We start from the raw sequence: 19980 nt of genomic DNA, 5'->3' as shown, positions 1-19980 counted from the left end.
GGCGTGGCTCCTGCTCAAGAGGGTGGGGTTGAGCCTCTCCCCTAGTCCGAGATGCAGGGCTGGGAGGGGGAAGTGGGCGGGGCCACAAATGGGCGGCCAGGACTGGGATGGGTGGAGTTAAGAGCTCTGAGGCAAGGCTGAGCTTCTATCCCTGTCCTGCAGCGCCTGCCAGGACACAGGGGGTGGGGCTAGAGGAGGGGGCGGGGCCTCTTCCCAAGTGCCTGACAGGGCTGAACCTCTATACCCCGCCCCCGTGTTCTAACAAGCGCCTCAGGAGAGGTATACAGAGGCTCAGCCCTGTCTCGCACTCTTGGGAAGAGGCCCCGCCCCCACCTCTAGCCCCGCCCTTTAGTCCTAAAAGGCCTCTCAGGAGAGGTATATAGCCCTGTCTTGGGCTCTTGGAAGGAGGCCCCACCCCCTTCCCTAGCTCCGCCCTCTGTGTCCCAACAAGCACTTCAGGAGAGGTATAGATTCTCAGCCCTGTCTCGGGCTCTTGGGAAAAAGCCACGCCCACTCTTCTAGCTCTAACCCATTTCCTAATAGGTGCCATCACCGCCCCCCTGGATCACTGTAGCGCCCACCAGGGGGCGGTAGCGCCCACTTTGGGAATCACTGCTCTAAAACATGTCAAATGCTTCCCACATTGCTTGTTTTAAAGCTAAATGCAGGGCTTTTGCTCTTGTTGGTAGAGGGACAGTGAATTCCAGCATGGTGTAATGGTTTGAGCATTGGATTATGATCCTGGAAACCAGTTTTGAATTCTGACTCAGCCATGGAAACCTCCAGATGACCTTGAGCAAGTCACACTCTTTCAACTAAACTGGAAGCAATAGCAATAACCCTTGCCTTTGCTTTCCATCAATAAATCTTGCAAAGAAAACCCTGTGATAGGGTTGCCATAAGCTGGAAACAACTTGAAGGCAGATCTGTAGGAGGTTTAAAGGATTCCAGTGTGCCTCGCCCAGGCTCTTAAAATTGCCTAGCCTTATCATATGTTTACATCCAGTCAGGCAGAAACAGTTTGATGATAAGAGTACGTGTTATTTTTGTGTATTTGTTTTTTGGTGCATTTAAATTGGTGAAAGAAAGAATGCTGCCCTTCAAAAGCTGCCTTACCTGACCCAGCAGATTATCTGTTCTGATCAACATCCATTTCTGGGAGACCTCATAACTGTGGAAATCCTGCTATACCATAGAGGACAATGCCTACCAAATTTTGTTTTTCTGAATCAAGCAATACATGCATATGCAATAAAATTGTACTACTCAATATACAGTGTGCTTCCAGACAATTAAGGTGAAGACTTCCGTTTGAGTAAAGAGATTGAGGCTTAGAACAGAAAGGATTTACTAATAGCCAAAATATTGGATGGCTTAGTTCACCCTAACATTTTGGTTAACCATAAACTACCCAGAAATGTGGCAACATTGGCCACAAGCTGTCCACACCTGGTCTAAACAATTTGTGCATGTGCCTTCAAGTCTCCAGTAAGTTTATTGAGATTTTATGAATCTTATAGGGTTTTTTAAAAGAATATTCACAGATGGTTTTGTCAGTATATCTTTCAGAGCCTGCTATTCATTGGCATTCTCACATCCAAGTACTAACTAGGGCTGATCCTACTTAGCTTCCAAGCCCCTATGATGCTCTATTTTCATGATTTACTAGCTGTGCCCAGCCACGCGTTGCTGTGGCGAAGTATGGTGGTATGGGAAATAAAGTATTGAGGAATTGGTGGTAGTTAAGGTTTTCCCCTGACATTAAGTCTATTATAAATGGGTTATATAGCTGTGTGGAAGGGCCATTGAGTCTACACTCAATATAATCCTGTTAAAATCAGATAATCTGTATTTTATAGGCAGTGTGGAAGAGGCCTGAGGCCTAACTCTGCCTGTCCCGTGGGCTGAGTGGGTTGCTAGGAGACCAAGTGGGTGGAACATAGCCTTCTAACTGGCAGCAATTGGATAAAAACAATTATTCCTCTCCCTCTAATTAGGACTTTATTTTTCTTTTCTTTTTGTTGTATGAACGTAGAGGCATGGATGAGGGGTTGTGCTGCCAAGTTTAGTGTTTCTGGGATGTGTAGTTTTGTTGTTTTGTCCTAGGCTGAAATTTTATTACCCTTATATATATATAGATATGTCAGTTATGAGAAAATAATGACACAAATGTAAAGAAAAGGCATTATCAGCATGATCTCCAACTTAAAGTTTCACCCATTTCTAGCAAAGGGAATATAGGCCTGCATGCAACCCCCCCCCCCTCAAAAAAACTCCCACCTCTGGTGAACTGAACCACCTAAATTTGGTGCTACAGACCAATGGATACTCCACCACAGATATCAGAAGAGCTGCAAGGCCAAGAACAAGCCATGACAGTAAAGACAAAGATCCACCCAGAGGAAAAGTGTTCTTACCATACATCAAGGGAACCACTGGCCACATAGGGAAGCTGATGAAGAAACTATCTAGAGACCCATTAAAAAAATCCAACAATGTTACGTTCAGCAAAGGACAAGAAGGATCCTCTCTCCTCTGCAGGAGTCTACCGTATACCATGCAGCTGTGTACAAGTCTACATAGGGACCACCAAACGCAGCATTCCTCAAACACGAATGAAGAAACATGAAAGGCACTGCAGACTAACTCAACTAGAGAATTCAGAAATTGCAGAGCACTTGATGAACCAAGCTGGACACAGCAAATTATTTGAGAATGCAGAAATGCTGGACCACTCTAACAACCACTATGTCAGACTACACAGAGAAGCCATTGAAATCCATAAGCATATAGACAATTTCAACAGAAAAGGAAGAAACCATGAAAATGAACCAAATTTAGCTACCAGTATTAAAAAAAACCCTCTAAAATCAGGACAGTAAATAAAAAAACAACACTCTGAAAACAGGCAAATTCACTTGCCTTCAACAGAGAAGAGTTCTTTCTCCCACCCTGGACCTTCCACAGATATATAAACCTCCCTTGCCTAGTTTCCAATATACCTCACAGATTCTGAGGATATATGCCATAGATGTGGGTGAAACATCAGTAGATAATGTTTCTGGAACATGGCCATACAGCCCAGAAAACCCACAGCAACCCATGAAAGCCTTCGACAACACATTCCCTTGGAATGATCTCTCATTTGACATAAGCAAGCAGCAAATGGGACCACAGCAAGAAATGAGATGCAGAACCAAACATGAATAACTCATCTCAGTCAGCTTTCCCTGCTCTTCCTTTAAATTATTTCTTCAGTCTCCTTTTCTATGTGTTCCATGGAAGGCAGCCCCAAGAAAAGAATGTATTTTAACACACACACACTTTTTTCTGTGTTGCATGCTTGCCAAGAGCAGCTAAGTAGAGACAATTAGCTGGAGTAGGAAAGACTTTCTGGTTTGGGATTCTGATCCTCTGAGTTCATTTCAATGACTTCTTAAATGTATCTTGGTATCCCACATGTAACATTTTAACCAGGATAATAATGATTTTATTTATGTAGCTCCATCGATGTAGAGGAATGGCAGTGAGGGAATGGATTAAATCAATGAGATGTTAAATTGTGGGTGGGTGGGGGTGACAATCTTTTGTGCTCCCGGGAAGAATTTTCACTGTTGCCTCTTTTAATGCAGAATAATGCAAATTTGGGGAAATCACTGTGTGGATAAATCCCATCAAGAGCTGTGATAATGTTTGTAGTTTGTAGTTTGTAGTTTTTGGTACCCAAGTTGTTGCTTTGTTAAACTCTTGGCTAGTCTTTTTTGTGTCTCATTAACAAGAAGTATTTCCCAAAGAGCCTAGCAAACAGCTCTTCAGAAAGATGGCTATGTTGTTTATTCGTTCAGTCACTTTCGACTCTTCGTGAAGATGTGTATATTTATTATAATTTTGTAGATATTTCACTGTTGGAGGAAAATTTTGAGAGTGCCTTGGACCACAAGAAGATCCAACCAGTCCATACTCCAGGAAATAATGCCCGGCTGCTCACTGAAGGGAAGGATATTAGAGGCAAAGATGAAGTACTTTGGCCACATCATGAGAAGACAGGAAAGCTTGGAAAAGATCATGATGCTGGGGAAAATGGAAGGAAAAAGGAAGAGGGGCCGACCAAGGGCAAGATGGATAGATGGAATCCTTGAAGGGACTGGTTTGACCTTGAAGGAACTGCGGGCGGCGCGGCCGACAGGAAGCTCTGGCGTGGGCTGGTCCATGAGGTCATGAAGAGTCGGAAGCGACTGAACGAATAAACAACAACCAAAATACTTCACAGCCTCAGTGTTCCCAGGACCAGTTGATCCCTACTAACAATAAAACAAAAACACTCAATTTTACACTGGAACACACTAACATAGGGATTGCTTGGTGAATTCCTATCCAGAGAATGGCAAAGAAATACATGCAAATAATTTTTCCTATTTTAAGAGACTTGGTTCCAGTTTAGCTAGGCCCTAATGTTTGACACTACACTAATGTAAAATACAGATAAACCACATGTTGTTGAGGAAAAAGAAATACAACTAGGGGGCAGTCATAGGGTGCTGATTAAACAGCTTGCCTTATGTATACACTACATTTGACAGAATAAAGGAGTAAAAGGAGAAATCGATTTTGCAGCCTCTAATGGATATTGTCCAGAGTTGCCTATGTTAATAACAATTGTTTGTGTTCATATTAATCATTCTGGTTTTAGGAATATAACTTTGTTTTTCTCCTATGTTAATCTTGTAATTATTGCTCATTCACACAGTAATTTCCTATGCAATGTAATTTGTGTTTCCATTGATGTCACCCTAATTGCCCAATGTGCAGTGTACATTGTGTTCCTATGTAATAGATCTCCCCTCCCATATATTTATCTTGGTCTCTATCTTTTTATTTCCCGAAGGACCCCCCCCCCCCCCCGGCTTATTTCTTAACTCTTTCCCTTCCTTGAAGCCCAGTTCCATTGCATAGCAGCTGCATTATGATATTCTATATATGGATAAATCTTCATATGACCATGAGGAGAAATAGCAAAGTATATGAAAAGCGTGTCATAATAATACATAAAATTATTAATGGTGTAGAGAGCAGGGAATTTTTTTTCTTCTGGAACCATACAGTGGAAATGAACAGGAGATTTTTGGAAATAAAATAATGGAATTTTTTATGGCAAGATGTAGTGACAGCCACCATCCTGGGATAGTTTTGTATACAGTTTAGACAAATTTCTGGAATATGATGCCTGTTGCTATATGCCTTAAAGTCGTTTCCATTCTAGGTGGTCCTAGGCTGAAACTATCCTGGGATTTTCATGGCAAGATTTTTTCAGGGAGGGTTTGCCTTTGACTTCCTCTGAGGCTAAGAGAGTGTCTCTTGCCCCATGTCACTGAGTGGATCTCTACGACTGAGCAGGAGCACATTTTCCTGAACACTAGCCTATGGGAAACTGGAGCAGGGGAGTGCCAGTGACCTAACTGAAGATTTTCAATTGAGAAGTGGTGTGCATATAATGCTAGACCAGATATGTTAGATCTATTTATTAATGCCATTTGGTTATGTACTTATGGACCTCTAAGTTCCAAGGTACTTCATATCCACCACAACCTTATAAGAGAGGAAGTGACACTCAGAGAAAGGGCCACACAGTCAAATTATGGCTTACCTGAACATAAAAACAGAACAAATAACAAAAATAACAACAACACACATGCTTTTTGCCGCTTTACAATAGTATGACATTTATTCTATGCTTCTATTCCTTCCTACCTACTACTCATTCATTCAGCATAGCAGTGTACCAATTACCTTCCCTTTACCCTCATAACAAAACTTTAATGTAGTTAATAGGCTTGCTCAAATAATTCGATTTCCCCGTTACCCGTTATTAATTCGTTACTTTCGTTAGTTTTGAAGCAATATACGGCCTTGATTGTCCACACGTCTGGATATCGCGGTTTCGAACCGCGAGAGGCCGTTTTTTGTTATGTCGTCGTTTTTTTCGTTAGGAAAAAAAGCTTTTGCAAATCACCCAAACTCCCACCATTCAGGCCCTTTCCTTTTGCCCCTCAGCAAAAGGGGCGTCACGGGCTCAGCCAATGGGAGGGGGCGAGGGGGAAGGAGGCCGAGGAGGAGGAGGAAGACGGAGGGGGGAAATGGCCGCCACCGCCGCCTCGCCTCAGCTCAGGCCTGGTGTCTCTCTGTGAGGCGGGAAGGCGGCGGATGGAGCCGGGAATGGAGAGACCGAGAGAGACAGAGACACGCAGAGATGGAGGCTGGCGCGGGGCCCTGCAGTGAGGAGGAAGAGGCCCGGGATGTGAGGGGGTGTGGGCCAGGCCCGTCCTCGGCTGCTCCCGGGGAGGGAGGGAGGACTACGACTCCCAGGGGCCCAGATTCGCACACTCCCTCCCCCCAATACAGGTCTCCATACGACGCTACATGAACTTGAATGGATACTGTGGTTGTGTTGTCGAAAGCTTTCATGGCCGGGATCACACTGTTGTGGTATGTATTCCGGGCTCTATGGCCATGTGCCAGAAGCATTCTCTCCTGACGTTTCACCCACATCTGTGGCAGACATACTCAGAGGTTTTGACGTCTGTGCGAAGCTAGGCAAGTGGGGTTTATATATCTGTGGAAGGTCCAGGGTGGGAGAAAGAACTCTTGTCTGTGGGAGGCAAGTGTGAATGTTGCAATTGGTCACCTTGATTAGCATTAAATAGCCTTGCAGCTTCAAAGCCTGGCTGCTTCCTACCTGGGGGAATCCTTTGTTGGGAGGTATTAGCTGGCCCTGATTGTTTCCTGTCTGGAATTCCCATTTTCTGGGTGTTGTTCTTTTACTGTCCTGATTTTAGCTTTTCTGTAGCTAAAAATGCATATAAAATTGATTCTATAGGGAGGATAAATGATTGGATTTCAACTCCTACAGCTTAGCTTTCTCTGCCAATAATGGTACCATACCAAACTAAACCTCCCAAGATTCTGTAGCAGTGAGCCATCTTGGATATTGTAAGGGATTTATTATTATTATTATTATTATTATTATTATTATTATTATTATTATTATTATTATTATTAGACCTTGCTCCCAGGAAGGTGCCTTCGCTGTGGCTCCCAACTTATCTATCTACCTTTCCACATATTCTCCACATTGTGTGTATGTGTATGTATATTATATATACATGAGCCCCGATGGCGAAGTGTGTTAAAGCACTGAGCTGCTGAACTTGCAGACCGAAAGGTTCCAGGTTCAAATCCCGGGAGCAGAGTGAGTGCCCGCTGTTAGCTCCAGCTTCTGCCAACCTAGCAGCTTGAAAACATGCCAATGTGAGTAGATCAATAGGTACCACTCTGGCGGGAAGGTAATGGCACTCCATGTAGTCATGCCAGCCACATGACCTTGGAGGTGTCTATGGACAACACTGGCTCTTGGGCTTAGAAATGGAGATGAGCACCAACCCCCAGAGTCAGACATGACTGAACTTAACGTCAAGGGATACCTTTACCTTTACCTATACACACACACACACACACACACACACACACACACATATGCAGGGACTATATATATATATATATATATATATATATATATATATACACACACAGTATATATCACACACACACCAATTTAACAAAGTTTCAGCCACAAAAACAAAGTTTCTGAAGTAGAACAATGACTTTCACAGTAAAGACAACCCAATTTAACAGGAAATAAGACTTTCAAACCAGGAACAGATTTCTGCAATTATTAAAAAATGGTTTATTATAAAAGCTATGAAAATTTGCCAAAAATCAGAGGATAAGGGAAACGTTCCAAATTTTGGTGAGCTATCAGTGTTAAATGTGTTCTACCACTGTACCAAGTTTGAAGAAGATCACTCAAAAAATGAGGGCGGGAGAGTCCTGTAAAATCTCTCCTCGTGCTGTTTTTTTTTGGCCACTGCGCATGCGCGTCCGCCATTAACGAATTAATTTAGAAAATAACGAATTTTCGTTAATTTCGAATTTTTTGGGGGGCAAAATTCGGAAATGACATCAGAAACGAAACGCTGGCGCCCCCTGCTTTTGAAACGAGTTTAGAATCAATTTTTTCATGGATTGCTCAAGCCTAGTAGTTAAGCTTGAGTAGATGACTTAACTCATCATCATCACTTGGGGCCCTTCCAGACAAGGCCCAAAATGAGGGCCCCGACAGACATTTACCTGAGGCATCCAAATTACACCTCAGGTATTGTTCCTTATTCGTTCAGTCGTTTCCGACTCTTTGTGATCTCATGACCAGCCCACGCCAGAGTTTCCTTTTGGCTGTTGCCACCCTATCTCTTTCAAGCTCCATCCAGTCACTTCAAGAATAACCTCCATCCATCTTGCATTTGGCCAGCCCCTTCCATTTTTTCCAGCATCATCATCTTCTTCAAGCTATCCTGTTTTTTCATTATGTGGCCAAAGTATTTCATCTTTGCTTTTGATATCCTTCCCTCTACTGAGCAGTTGGGCTTTATTTCCTGGAGTATGGTCTGGTTTGATCTTCTTGCAGTCCAAGGCACTTTCAAAACTTTCCTCCAACACCACAAAATTTTCCTCCAACATCTCAGGTAAAAGAAGATAAATTTGGGACAAAGTAGGAAAACCCTGCTTTATCACAAATTAATTAGATACCCCATTAGACCTGGGCCTTCCTGAAAGGCCCAGCTCTAATGGGGTATGGGCCTTGTGGGGACTCACTCCCAGTTCCTCCTGGGAGTCAGTCCCTACACCCATCTCACTTCTTCACGCTTCCAAAAGCCCGGAGAAGTGAGCGGGGTAGCCACCCAATTCCTAAACTCCCTCCCCAAAGCCCTTAAAATAACTAAAAACTAACCGGCCTACCATTAGGTCTCTCCATATCCCCCCTAGCATGTTGAAATCACACACAGGAGGCTTAATGGTGAGGCTGGTGAGGCTTAATGGTGGCCCGGTAAGTTTTTCTTTAGTTTTGAGGCTTGGAAGGGGTGGGTTGGGTGTCTGGTTGCTCTTCCGGTAGTTACCAGGAGGCAGGGCCGGCCCCACTCATGCGGCAGCTGACGCCGCCGCCTCGGGCGCAGGCCCGGGGGGGCGCCGTCAGGCTGGGCGGGAGGCGGGGCACCGCCCTGACGGTGCCCCGCCTCCCGCCCAGTGCGCCCTGGCCCGTCTGGCCTGCTTGAAAAGGCCAGACGGGCGAGCGGGAGTAGCGTGGGAGGCGGGGCCAGCTCTGACGCCGCTCCCCCCCCCCGCCCAGCGTGCCTTGGCCCCGCCTCCCACGCTGCGTGGGAGGCAGGGCCAAGGCACGCTGGGCGGGGGGGGAGCGGCGTCAGAGCTGGCTCCGCCTCCCACGCTACTCCCGCTCGCCCGTCTGGCCTTCCTAGAAGGCCAGAAAGCAGCGGAGGTCCCTCCAGGCCGCGATTGCGGCCTGGAGGGACCTCCGCTGCTTTCTGGCCTGCTAGGAAGGCCAGACGGGCGAGTGGGAGTAGCGTGGGAGGCGGGGCCAACTCTGGCCCCGCCCCCCCGCCCAGCGTGCCCTGGCCCCGCCTCCCACGCAGCGTGGGAGGCGGGGCCAGGGCACGCTGGGCGGGGGCGGGGCCAACTGTGGCCCCGCCCCCTCACTAATCGCCATGGCCCCGCCTCCCACGCAGCGTGGGAGGCGGGGCCAGGGCGCGGGAGGCGGGGCCGGTGGCGGGGGCGCTTTTCAGCACCCCCGCTTCCCATTAAAAATTATCTCCGGCCGGCCCTGCCAGGAGGGCATCTAAACACCTCACTGGGAAAGTCCGGTTTTCTTTGGGGGATGTGGGAACAGAGATGCTCATCAAAGCGGGCCTTAAAACCCCGCTTTGTTGCACATTTCTGTAAAGTCTGGAAGTATTATCTTTGTGCTTGCATTTGTGTGTGTATATATGGGCATATCGTAAGTTATAACAGTAAGTTACATGTTAAACACAATGTGCAGTTTGGCCCAAGTGTGTGTGTGATGCAAGATTTGAGCCTCACCTCATTATACTGCACTAGCTCCAGCACAAATTGATCCTTACATTCACTGCCTAATGTAGGAAACAGACAGTCTTCTGTTTCAAACTAATTATGAGTTTCACAACCCTTGACACTTGGCCTGTTTCACTCAAAAACTGTCAGTGTTTTTGCTATACAGAACATTGTTTCTGTGTTGATCTCAAGCAATGATTGAAGCAAAGGAGGTAATGTGACACTTTTTTGTTGGACCAAATTCTGTTGGCAAGAATGTGCAAGTTTTTCAGATGCACGTAGTCATTTCAGGTAAATCCGGGACATGAGCAAGTCACCATGGGGACATGCAAGCATAAGGTATTTTTTCATATACCTCTTGCTATGTGGCAGCTAGATCCTGGCCATACTGTTGCTTTGTTTTAATTTTTAGTATCTGAAGCTTGCTCCCACCCTACCCAAATAAATTAGTTATTGATTTCTTGCATACTTAGTTGTAAATCATGTTGACTTACCAGCTAAGTGCTTTCATATACTTATCAAAATCACTCTGTGGCCACTGTGTTTGAAGAACAGGGATAAGTCTTAGTTCTCACTATGGTGGTTAACTTGTGGTCTTTTAGGCAGTGATTCCCAAATTTTAGTTCTCTGGGTGCTTTGGACATCAGGTGCCTAAAATTCCAGCCAGCGTGACCGATGATCAGGGAGTCTGTGAACTGACTTTGATATATGTCAAATCATAGAATCATAGAATCGTAGAGTTGGAAGAGACCTCATGGGCCATCCAGTCCAACCCCCTGCAAGAAGCAGGAAAATCTCATTCAAAGCACCGCCGACAGATAGCCATCCAGCCTCTGCTTAAAAGCCTCCAAAGAAGGAGCCTCCACCACACTCCGGGGCAGAGAGTTCCACTGCCAAACAGCTCTCACAGTGAAGAAGTTCTTCCTAATGTTCAGGTGGAATCTCAACTGTGTCATATGAGGGGATTGCTTTCTTCTGAGGGTGAGAGAATGTGACATGAAAGAGTGTAACCTGTTATGAAGTGATCTTCCATATCTTACATGACACTCAAACCACAACATCACTTAAGAGGGTAAGGGGAACTTGCTGGCTTGGCCCTGTCCTCCATATGACACTAAATAACCTCTTGGTAGACCTGTGGGTTTGGCATTAGAAAGAACATGGATTGTATAAACATATTACTCCTCCACTCAGTTTGAAGCCCAGTCAAATTAGGGCTTCTAGTCCATTAGAAGAAATGAATTAACCTACAGGCTTCATTCTCATTTATGTCGAATGTCCAGCTGAGTTACTGTCGGTGGAGTGGAGTTGGCAAGCACATTCTTGCTACCACTCATGTTGCTACCACTCATGTCATCTATATAGGCCAGTGAGAAAGAGCTCTAAAAGCACAGTAGCAATAGTTTATGGTATGTCTCCCCCATACCCCCTAACTGTCTCCAATTAGCTGGGACAGTCTTGCTTAATGCTCTAGCATCCCACTTACTCATTTCCACCCAAAATGTCCTGGTTTATCTCCCGTCTTCCTTTTTTCTCCCTTTGTTTTTAGTATATTTCAATTGTTGCAAACTGAGTTTAAAATACAAAAAAATTGCACTCAATATATTAAATACAAGGGAGAAGAGGAAGGAGCAGAATCCTGCTTTTCCCAGCAATCTCAGGCAAAAGTAACCTGTTGCAACCTCTCCTACTTTGTGTTCTTCCCGATTAACAACTTTTACCATTTTGATCACATTCTGATCTTGTCCCAGTTTTCATCTTGAAATGTTGGAGTGTGTGCTTTTATTTTGCCAAACATTTGTTTTTTGCAAAAGTTTACCACCCAGTAATGGTACTTTGTAGTTTTTAGATCTTGTGGCAATGAAGGGATCTGTCCTACTGCTGACTTTCCTTTTTGCTGACTCACAGGAAAGCCAAACCTGGAAATGTTGTAATTTTTATAATTGGGAGTCTCGGAATTTTAGTTTAAAATAGTAACATTTCCAAATATTGAATTACATAATTTATAATTCATGTTATTGTTGTTAACTACTGGAAAGCTGACTGTGATTTCTGATGGTCCTACAAAGGACAGACCTCCAAGGCATCCTAGTATCAACAGATCTTGCACTCTCAGGGCCATGGCTTGACTGAGTCTATTCATCTGTAATAATGCATGCTTTCTCTTTTGTTTCTGCCTTCTACCTCATCAAGCATATTGTCTTTTCTAATGAGTCATGTCTTCTCGTGATATGTCCAAATCTCATTTTAGTCATCTTGGCTTGTAGGTTGAGTTTAAGCTTCATTTCCTCTAGGATCTATTTATTTGTTTGTATAGCAGTCCACGGTATCTGTAATTTTTTTCTGCAGCTCCATATTTGAAATGAGTTGATGTTTGTCCAGTTAGTTTTTGTCATTGCGTAGTTTTCACGACCACCCATAGAAATTGGAAATGTGATGGCAGGGACATGGACAGTCCTAACTTTCACTTTCAATTATGCATCTTTTCACTTCAGGATCATGTCTAATTCCTTCCTAGCTCCCCTTCCTAGTCCTACTCTTGCGATACCTTGAGTGCAGTCCCCATTCTGAGCCAAGGAATGGAAAATCTTGAACTATTTCAGTGCAACACACAGTCCTAATTCAGATTTACTAATTCCTGAGTACTTGTGTCAGATTTTGCACAACTGCACTTTTTTGTCAACAGCTTGGTTTTGCTGGAGAGCTAAGAGAGAACAAGATACCCCAACTCCAACATTCACAGGTATAATCCTTCTGTTTGCAGCCAACAGGTCTGTTTAGGGCTAAGCAAACAGTTTGAGGGAAACTGATGCCTTCTGTTTGACCTTGCATTTGGAAATGGCCACCAGTTTGGCTGTTAAAGCAGAAGAGTGGGCAGGCGGGGGGGGGGGGGGGAGGAAAGAGGTCTCTCCAGTGAATGCCACTCACAGCATGTTTACCTCTCAGTGACCTCCAGAATAGATAGGGCAATGGCCCTGCTTATCCTCCCAAGCACAGAGACTTGTGTTTACTGGATGTGGTGGGTGGAGAAGAATCAATAGCCTACTTATTCCTACCTTTTTGTTTGGCAAGGGCTGGATTGCAAACACAGCAGAGTGGATCCCATGGACTTTGGAAGAATTATTATTAGAGCAATGGAGAAAGGTAAAGTGAGAGCTCCAGTGATAGCTTGTATTCTTCTGACCGAAATTCTGCAATACCACACAAATCTGGAGAAAGAGGGGAAAGTACTGAGGCCACAAATCTTTCTGAAATCAAACAAGGAAGGAGAATATAACAAAACTTAATGGAGGAGGACAGACCATTTATATTAATGGTCTTATTTAAAATCTCTTTTGTTTGTCAGAGACAAACACATTAGGGAATACTATTGTAGCTACTCCCTGCTGTGCTGCCTTTCATCATGCAGGGAGTACTCAGAAATATCCCCCCACCACCACATACACAAAAAGTGGTTTGTCTGATGTGCAAGACTAGCAGTTACTCTCTCCCCCCAATACGCCAAGGGCTGGCACCGTATTTTGTTTCATGGGTATATTTTTTTTCTTTCATTCCTGGAAATTCTCCAAAATCCAATAGCCAAGGGCTGAAGAACTGGCACCAGTCCAGAGACCACAATTTTGGGTAGCATTGGTCTAGGCCAGGGGTCCCCAAACTTTTAAAACTGGGGGCCAGTTCAGACAGTTGGAGGGCCGGACTATAGTTGGCCAGGTGGCCACCAAGCAATAATAATAATAATAATAATAATAATAATAATAATAATAATAATAATAATACGAAATCCAGCATGTCTATCTTGTTTGCTGTGTCATAATAAAATAATAATATTATCCCAACATTTCTGCCTTTGTGCACAAGCAAAGCACCCCTGACAGATGGCCTCCCAACCACAACAACAAAAGCAACAACAACAACAACAACAATAAAAAAAGGGTTGGAAGAGACCCCTTGGGCCATTTAGCCCAACCCCCTTCAGCCTTTGTGCTGTGGGGGCCGGATAAATGGCTTCGATGGGCCGCATGTGGCCCCCGGGCCTTAGTTTGGGGACCCCTGGTCTAGGCCCTTCTAGAACCTCATCACTGGTTTCTGATTTCTGCATAGGACAGGGATGGGAATTGGGGTGGGGAGTACTAAAGCCCAGTTCAGTCACAAGACCGCCTGAGTTGTCCTTGGGGAAAAATTGCTATCTCTCTCAGACTCATAAAATGTGATAAGACTGCACTTGGGTTCGTGAGCTTGAACTCTGCAAGAAATTAATTCACCTTGGCCTTTCAGGCACAAGGAAAGACAAGCCGATAGAGGGCTGCATTGTGAGTGGATGAGGTAAGGCAAGCGAGCATAGCAGAGAAGGGAGAGTTACAAGTGTAAACAGCAGAATTCAGGAAGCGTGGAAAAGGTGCAATGCAAGGGCACTGGTTAGGAAAGGGTGGGAATAAGGATGAAGGAAGAGGGAGGGAGCTGCCAAGTACAAGAAACAAGGGCTCACTGGGCCTTTATCATAGCTTCCCTCCCACATGACTCTCAGCAGGCTCTCACCCATCTCCTGCCATCTCTCGCTCCCCCCCAGCAAATTTACAAAATGTTTTGTTGAAAACACTGAAACAGACAGTGTTATTTTTGTTGTTATTGTGTGCCTTCTAGTCATTTCTGATTTATGGCTACCCTAAGGTATGTATTTGTTCAGAGGAGGTTTCTCCTTGTCTTTATCTGAGGCTGAGAGTATGTGACTTGTTCAAAATCACTCAATAGCTTCCATGGCTGAATGTGCAGTTGAATCCTGCTCTCCCAGCATCCTAGTCCAACACTCAAACCACTACTCCATGTGTTCTTGAAAGCTTTCATGGCTGGAATCATTAGGTTGCTGGGAGTTTTCCATGCTGTATGGCCATGTTCCAGAAGCATTCTCTCCTGATGTTTCACCTACATGGCAGGCATTCTCAGAGGTTGTGAGGTCTGTTAGAAACTTGGCAAGTGGGGTTTATATATGTATGGTGTATATATATACACCATGCTTGCTTTGAACACATAGTAGATATAACCCCTCACATACAATTGAGAATACACTTCTAATTGTGCATCAAAGCAATTAGGAATTGAGAGTGCTTTGTGGTTTGTAGATCATTTTACACATCACACAGATATATGTTACGTACATATGTTACGTAATACATACTGTATTAGCTAGCAATTAACATAGCCTCAGCTGTATATTTCTAAACATGTTGCATTAAAACACTTTTTTTATTCACTGTGAACATGATTTCTCAGTCTGTATGCTTTTTCCTATCATCCACATTCTTGCTTCTTTTTCTGCTGTGGATCTGCTAATCTGCAATCCTATGCGAGACATTTAGATTGCAAGCTTTTAGAGTATGCAGCCTTTAGAACTTTTGACATGCTTTACAAAATGTTAACAATTCTGCAGAAAATGTTACTTTCAGCATATAGACAGCTGAGATACTGGATGCTGTCAGAACGCTACCTGAACCTTACTGCATTGCAAGGATGGGGATCAGATTAAAATCTTGCCTTTAGAAGGATTTTAAAAAGTATGTTCCCATAAAAGTATCTACCAGAACCTGTCTGAATGTACTTTGCTTAGGTTCACAGCAGAGCACAAGCAGTTGATCTACATGTGAATATTCCTACCTTGGCAAACACAGTTTGCTAATTACTTGGCACAGTCTGAAACCTTCGGATTACAATAGTAATGCCGCCATCTCCCTAGGGCAAAGGCACTGCCGCTCCCTAGAAAGGACCAAAGGTCACCAAATCAAGCATCTGGGGAGAAACAGGGACTCTGGTCTCATAATATGCAAATCTCAGATGAAACGAAGTCCTTCGCAGCCAGACCTGCCCTGTAAGCCTTCCAGATCCTGCCTCTGCCCACACACTCCCTATTCACTGCCACAAGCACAAAACCAGCTGTGCTAAATATAACCTTCCCATTATTTCTTCTTTTGTAATTAGGGTTGTCAGGTTGGATATCAGATGGATCTCCTCTAAACTCTGATTTTGAACAGATTGTAGAATAGGGTGATGTACTGTTAAGGCTTCACCAGGCAAACGAAAGGTTCCAAACCCTGGATTTGAGCAACTGCCTTCCTGTGTGTGTGTGTGTGTGTGTGTGTAAGAGTGTCCACTTCTGTTCTAGTTCCTGGCATCTCCACACCCTTTACTGGTGAGGGGCAGCCAAGATGGGATGGGTCGACTGAGGCTAAATGGCAGGGTTTGGAAAGTAGATGACAGGTACCTTCTTCCAGCTCAGTGGAGTTCTGCCCCACAATCTGTTCAGGACTAAAGTTATAGGAATCTTATCCTGTATCCAACCTAGTAAGCCTATTTGTGTTGCATTTGAAAGGATCATACATTCATAGAATCAGAGTGGGAAGAGACCACTCCAATCATCCAGGAAAATACAATCAAAGCACTCCTGACAGATGGCCTTCTAGCCTCTGCTTAAAAGGCTCTGAAGAAATAGACTCATCCACTCTAAAAAAAGGTTACTAAAAAGGTCTGCATATGGAACACAATGTTCAATATTGATACAGATTTTGCAAATTGAATAAAAATGCAGTGCATGCAGATTCAACACTCCTCAACTTTATGCATCACCTCTATGAACTGCCTTTCAATGGTAGTAGGAGGTATGGAGAATGCTGAGCAAATTGCTGGCAGAAACTGGGTGCGGCTGTTAGGCACTAAATTATATAATCTTGATCTTGTGAATGACCCATATTTAAAGTTAGGTGAGCAACTGAAAGATATATAGAGCTACTACATCTGTGAAAGCTATTTTTCCAACAAATCCTTCATATGTGTGCAGGAGGGTTTGCCTTCACACAATGTCTGTGTATGCATGTTCATGTCTCATGATAAGGCAGCTTCCTATCATCCTCTATGAAGTCTATAAGAAACCTCAGTAGTCTGAGTGTTACGAAACAGTCAAAAGCAAATTGTTGGCCTGCCAGCTATTCCCCCCCCCCCCCCCCCCGCAAAGTCCTTCAAGGTAAAGATGGCTCAGTGATTAGAGCGTGGCCTATATATGCAGAAGGTCCCAAGTTCAGTTTCTAGTATCTTCAGTCTAAAAAAAAACCCAGCCATAGTCAAGTGATATGTTTATTAGGAACAACCCCAAAATGCTACAGATTGCTCAGTTCCTCAGAATTCTGCATCTGATTAGGTGAAAGGGAGCAAACAAACAAAGGATATTTACACTGTTGTGGGAATGGGAGAATGCTTTGTGTCTGTGTAGCAAAGATGGGTAGTCTAAAGTTTTAAAAGACTTTTTCAGAGTTGCTGTTATATACCTCTGCAAGGAAAAGCCTTTTTTTGTCTTAGGAGTGGGCAAGCTCTAGGCCTTCTACCTTAGATGCTATTCCCACAAGAGCACTGAGACCAGAAACATTGAACCCTCCAGGCTTAATACGTATGTTAGAAGAGCATCGTTCCAGTACCAAAGAGGTAATCCAGGCTGCTTCTGTGTATTTATACTGTGGGAGTGGTGTGCCAGTTCAGAAGGATGCATCAGAGGATGGTCTTGCCCTGTCCAACATAATTTCCTAAGAATTTGATTGCTGCACAAATGCTGCACAAGAGATAGTTTTTGAGTCCGAGACACTTCATTACAAAAGAGAGAGGCTCAAATCCAAAAATCTCTGGAGTGTTTTCAAAAATGAGTGGGACAGGCAAGGAGGAAGATCATCAGTTCAGAAGCCATACATGTATACCATGTGCTGTAGGCTGTATTTCAGAGGAAGGAACTTTTAAAAACTACCTCTGAATATTTCTTGTCTAAGAAAACCCTGTGAAATGCATGGGGCCATCTTAAGTCAGCAGTCAACTAGAAGGTACACGCACGCACGCGCACACACACACACCATTGCAGCAATATGCAAGCAATTTTCTATTTTCTCAAAATGAAATCAACACTGATAAAACATCAGTGGCATTAAGTAGGTCCAGAAAGATCATGAGATATTTGGGGTAGAGGAAGAGGTTGAAAGAGAATGAGGGGAGGAATCTAGCATGTGGCTCTTTATCTTATATTCCTTAATTCATTGTAAGCAAGTGGTAAAGATAATGATTCTTAGCAGAAATATAGATGGTAAGGAGGAGTCTTATTTCTTCCCTCCACAGGATGATTGGAAACAAAATTCCCATTATGATCCATGGCAACCTTTTAAGGAGGCCTTCTAGTTGCCTGTAGGGTGTGGACTATGGTTGCTACATGGGTTGTTTTCCAGAGAAATACATCTGTCCCCTCCCTGAATGTCCTTGTAAGGCTCACTGCCAGTCACACCTCTAATTAATCTAAGGGCTTTTTAAAAAAGGAGCCATCACTATATGTTACACATTATGGTAATTATAATGTGCAATTGAGACTCTGTCTCTGGATGTAGAAGTTATGACATTTTTCATGACATGCCCACCCTCTTTTGGCTGAGCAGCAGCAAGGAATACTGATCTACAGGTATTCAAGGAAATTCTGGAGTTGAGCAATACCTACAAGAAGCACCTGCTATGACTCAGATGCTTCCTTCCATTGTGCTTAGTCATTTCTTGGCATCACCAGTGTGGTGCACAAGAGTTTCAGGAGGATGGGGACAGGTGAGAGGTGAACCCTAATATAATCCTGCAGGCTTTTTGGGCAGAGCATCTTCCTGAGCCGGTTTGCAACATGTAGTTTTCGTGACGCAGCAAATATTAGATGTTTACTTCACTCATCCACCTCTGCAACTCCATGGATGCTGAAGCAAGCCAGGAAGGCTCATGGCAGAACATAGCAATTATCCCTTAGGACAATTAGCACTGAAAGGAAGAAGGTATGTGTCTGTGAAACCTGTCTTGTAGGGTCAGGGAGAAAAGAGATGGCAAGCTTCATGAAATATTTCAAAAGAACTGCTGGCTAGTAAAAGCTATGAAATATAAAGTACTGTGCTGTGACTATTAATTGGTATAGTTGGGACAACCCTTTTTATTTAAAGTAAAAGGTTCTTTTTAAAGCATATGTCTCAGTGTCAAGGTAGCTATGGGTGCATCTACACTGTGCAACAACAGTTTGCTACCACTTCAACTGCCATGATTCAGTGCTGTGGAACCATGGAGGTCTTCAGCCTCCTCTTCCAAATAGTGCTGGTGCCTCATCAAACTATAACTCTCATGATTCCATATTATTGATCCATGGCAGTTAAAGTAGGGTAGATGCACCCTGTGTAGCATTCAGACAATGGATTAGAAAGACATTGAAGAACAACACAGAAAACACAACACTTTCTTTTAAATTGGTCATCTTGAGGGAATCAAGGGATTGAAAAGGATTGCAAGAATTGCCTTATCAAAAGATTGTCACTGTGGGCTAAATTAAAGCAATTGCTTTCATGTGGCAGGAAAATCAACATGCCACTAAACTCCTTTGCATTGCAGAAGAATTGTATAAAAGAAAAGGTGATGCCCAGACTTGCTGTCTCCATCCCCTGTGATAATTATATTGGGAAATGCTAAGCAGGGGTCAAGCAAGTGGGGGTTTGTAGGTGTCAAATCACCTCTAGTGCCAAGGACTGAGAGAAACTAACCTTTTTGGAATTGGGGAAAGTGCCAATCATTTCCTTCATCTCTTGAGATTTCAGTAAAAGAGCCTCCTTTGTTTCTGCATTGATATAATTCTGCATTTTCCCAATACATTACATGAATGAGGCTAAGGAAACACTAGAGCTACCTTTGCCAGCTTGTTCTAAAGACGAACTGGTCACCTTGCCCTGCCAGACTGGTCCCTGGCAGCTCAGTTCTCAGTCTGCCCAGTCAAACCCTGACATCTGGCTGGGCCCCAAGCACAGAAAAACCACACAAAGGTTTGGTGGGTATTGCCAAGAACTCCTGCTTGTCTGCTGTATTTGATTATTTGAGAAAGGTCACTGGCAGCCCGCCAAAGAAGAAAAAAAAATATTTGTTTAATGCTGGTATCTAGTGGGAAGTCACTAAGAAAGAATGATGGGGTCAATGGTC

Source organism: Anolis carolinensis, chromosome 4 (genome assembly GCF_035594765.1).
Source record: "Anolis carolinensis isolate JA03-04 chromosome 4, rAnoCar3.1.pri, whole genome shotgun sequence".
NCBI lineage: Eukaryota > Metazoa > Chordata > Lepidosauria > Squamata > Dactyloidae > Anolis > Anolis carolinensis.
Note: the sequence above shows the minus strand (reverse complement) of the source record.